The following is a 4,266-nucleotide window of genomic DNA, read 5'->3' as shown; positions in this document are numbered from 1 at the left end:
ATGTGAAAATATGCTTAACAGCCCTGGTCATCAGGGAAATGCAAATCAAAATCACAATGAAATATCATTTCATATCCACTAGGAGAGCTAAAATTTTAAAAATAGGGGCTGGGGGTGTAGTTCAGTAGGAAATTGCTTACCTAGCATGCACAAGGTCTTGGGTTCAATCCCCAGCATAGCAAAAAAATAAAAAGTAAGAAACAGATCATAACAAGTGTTTGCAATAAGTTCATATCTTCCTATACACAAGAAGTGTGAGCATGTAACATGATACAGCTACTTCAGAAAAGAGTGAGATTTCCTCAAACTTAACTCTTAAATATAAAGTTACCATATGACCCGGCAATTGCACTCCTAGGTAGATGCCTAAGGGAAATGAGAAATCCACACAAAAACTTGTACATGAGTCTTCATGGCAACATTATTCACACAATTCAACAAGTGAAAATAATCCAGATATCTATCAACTGATGAGTGGATTAACAAAATGTGGTATACCCATATAAGGGAATATTATTTAGCAGGAAAATGATTTAAGTTCTGATACATGCTACAATATTGATGAACCTTGAAAATCTTTCTTGTTGAGCTTCTGGTAATTGCCCACAATTCTCAGCATTCCTTGGTTTAACGGTGTGTCATTCCAATCTCTGACTCCATCTTCATGTGGACAGCTCCCCACTATGTCTGTGTTCCTTAATACAAATTTCCCTCTTTTGATATGGACACTGGGCGTTGGGCTGCAGGAGAAGATGGCGGTCTCCACAGGAGTTAAAGTTCCTCGTAATTTTCGCTTGTTGGAAGAACTTGAAGAAGGACAAAAAGGAGTAGGTGATGGCACGGTTAGCTGGGGACTTGAAGATGATGAAGATATGACACTTACAAGGTGGACAGGGATGATTATTGGGCCACCAAGGACAAATGATGAAAACAGAATATATAGCCTGAAAGTAGAATGTGGACCTAAATACCCAGAAGCTCCTCCATCAGTTAGATTTGTAACAAAAATTAATATGAATGGAATAAATAATTCCAGTGGAATGGTGGATGCACGAAGCATACCAGTGTTAGCAAAATGGCAAAATTCATATAGCATTGAAGTTGTACTTCAAGAGCTAAGACGTCTAATGATGTCCAAAGAAAATATGAAGCTTCCACAGCCACCAGAAGGACAAATGTACAACAATTAATTTTAGTGAATCTCAAACTTGTCTTAAATCAACAACCTTCTACTCAGATTAATGTCTTCATTAAATATCACAATGCAAAATTACCCACACATTAAGTAAAAGAATTTCAGCTGGTAAACATGACCTGGACATTTGTAAGGATATATTTAATATACGTACACCCATTATGTTTTCAGGTAACAGGAGGAAAAATGCAGCACAATTTTTCTTTCTTTTGTTAAGGCACTGTCATTTAAACATGAACCTGGAGTACTCAAAATGGAATTCAGGTTTACAAGAGGAAAGCATGGCAAGAAGTGTCAGATGCATTGGAAACTTGCGTGTTTCTGAAAAGTAAAATCTCAAGAAAGACAAACAGAAATGGCATGCTTTGTCCATCTCGCTTGGTGAAAGAGCTGCAGTTGAAATTGTTTAAGTAGCAGGTACAATGAATATTGTCACAAATTGTGGTAATTTTTGAAGCGGTGTGGGTGCTGACTACTAGTAGTATCAAAAATATGTTCAGGATTGATTTGATACCTGTATTTATAATAAAAAATGTTGGGGGGGGGGTCGATGGATTTCTGTTAAAAGCTGTTCCTGTGTGTTACATGTAACATGGTAAATATTTGTTTACAGTCTTTGTTTAATAAACCATTCATGTAAGTTTAAGTGAAGTCAACAAAAAGGAAATATGTCTACAGATATGTGATTTTGAGATTAAAGTTAGTCTTAAAATGTAAATAAAATGTGGAACGTGTCCTCAGAGGAAAAAAAAAAGATATGGACACTGGTCACATCAGTCTCAGTACTCATCCTCATCCAGGATGACTGCATCTTAACTTGATTACATCTGCAAAGAACCTATTTCAAAACTGGGTCACGTTTCCAAATTCTAGGGATTAGGATACATACCGTTTTCGGGGTCACAATTCAGAAGCCCACAGTTTGAACAAATGGGGAGTGATTGCTAATGGGTACAAGTTTCTTTTGGGGATGATAAAAATGTTCTAAAATTGTGAGAATTGTTGCCCAACTTTCTAAATATGCTAAAACTATTGAACTGTACACTTTAAATGGTGGAATTGTGTGACATATGAATTACAGCTCAATAATATTATTACTAAAGAACGAAACTATAAAGTATGGTCCCTGCCTTCCTGTGGTTTTATAGTCTAGTTGAAGGAACTGGAATGTTCATGTCACATAAATGAACAAGTGTCAGATCATTCAACAATAGTGAATATACAATGAAATGTCAAGTCATCAATACAATGATAGATATTGTAGATGCTTAGGAAGGAAATGGAGGAGAGCTGTGGAGTATAGAGAAATTCAAAGATAACGTGTTATTTAAGTGGAATCTTGAAATATGAGTAGGAGTTAAATTTATTATCCTGAGCTGGGTGTGATGGTGCACACCTGTAATCCCAGCGACTTAGGAGGGTGAGACAGGAGGTTCTCAAGTTGGAGGCTAGCCTCAGCAACTAAACAAGACCCTAAGCAACTTAGCAAGACCATATCTCAAAATTAAAACTAAAGGGGGCTGGGGATGTAGCTCAGTGGTAAAGTGCCCTGGGTTAAATCTCTATTACAAGCTCCCCACTGAAGGAAAAACCTTTTCTGGGGATTTAGAATGGCTAGAAATTCCCTGAATTCCTGTGTCCTCTTTCATCTCCAGGCAGTTACACATGCAATCCCTCTGCCATGAATACTCCTTGCCTTTGTTCCCCGATCCACCTCTGGCTTCTGCGATGGGTCACAGGACTCAGGCCTGTCCTTCCTGTGCTCTTGCTAGATCTGCTACTCCCAGTGCCCCAGTGCTTGCCCAAGGTGCTGAAATTGCCTGAGTGGCCCTTAGGATGGGATGAACTTTCCTCCATCTCCAGGACTAGTATGGAATGGGGCTTTGCTAAAGAAAACAGACTTTGTGTGAGCCAGCAGATCCTGGGGGCGGGGGGGGGGAAACAGTTTCCATCTAAAAATATCTTTTAGATGATCCAGTGGGAAGAATCAAAGAGACAAGCATCCTCTCCACAACCAGCTTTAAAGAGCAGCCTGTTAGACCTGTGTCTCTCTCTCTCTCTCTTTTGTAGTAGGGATTGAACCCAGGGGTGGTTTACCACTAAGCTACATCCCCAGCCCTTTTTAGTTTTTATTTTGAGGTTGGGTCTCACTAAGTTGTGGAAGCTGTCCTTGAATTTGCAATCCTTCTGCTTCAATCTGGAGAGTCCCTGGGATTACAGGTGTGGACCACCAGACCTGACTAGGACCAGTCTTTTACAAGAAGCCAGAACTAAGGATACAGTGGGGACAAGAGAGGAGGCCCAGGGTAACCATGATCTTGGGTGGGTGTGAGGGGTGGGGGTGTTCCAGTTGCTCCTATATGGACTGCAACATTCCTTCCTGTGGGAGAGTAAGGAATTGATTTTGTATCCTTTTTTTGGACACAGTGTGGCTGAGAGTAAGATGATTTTCTTTCTGTCCCTGGCCTGTTCCTGCACCAGGGAGTGGTTTCTTCTGCTTACATGTCTACCATAATCAACCTGAGGGTAGGACTGTGTGCTGTTCATTGTAGTGGCTTCCTGATTGAGGGCAGTTCCTGACATACAGCAGCCCTCGATACATATTTTATTGATTGTATAGATCATCACTTATTTCTAGCACTTAGTCACCAATTTCTTGTTTTACTTAATATGCCCACTCAATACCATTGTAATGCATTTGTAGAACATTGTGAACATAAATCTTGGTGGAGAACCATTTCACACACACTGTACAAAGTGAAAATGAAGATGATATATCCGTAACTATATTAAGTAGTGCTATTAACTTACCTGAAGGCCACCATCATCATCATATTGTGTAGAATATTTTCTTAGATGACACCAACTGTCTAAATTCCCTTTTCTTCCAAGAATATGGGTGTTTATAACAAATAATATATAAAAATGAGTCAGGGGTTTTCAAACTTCACTGAGCATGAAAATACCTGGGATTTTTTTTTGTAGTATGCAAATTCCTGAGTCCCACCTCTAGCGATTCTGATGAAAAAGTCTGTTGAGGGGCTGAGGAATAAGCAAGCATTTCAACTGGG

At 39.4% G+C, this 4,266-nt stretch overlaps 1 pseudogene; it reads left to right on the top strand.

Moving 5' to 3' along the window:
* Positions 1-739: 739 nt before the first annotated feature.
* Positions 740-1,356, top strand: LOC143396474 (ubiquitin-conjugating enzyme E2 variant 2 pseudogene; annotated as a pseudogene).
* Positions 1,357-4,266: the final 2,910 nt, after the last annotated feature.

The sequence above is a fragment of the Callospermophilus lateralis genome, chromosome 4 (assembly GCF_048772815.1).
Source record: "Callospermophilus lateralis isolate mCalLat2 chromosome 4, mCalLat2.hap1, whole genome shotgun sequence".
In the NCBI taxonomy this organism is placed as follows: Eukaryota; Metazoa; Chordata; class Mammalia; order Rodentia; family Sciuridae; genus Callospermophilus; species Callospermophilus lateralis.
Note: the sequence above shows the minus strand (reverse complement) of the source record. Positions and strands in the feature narration are given on the sequence as shown.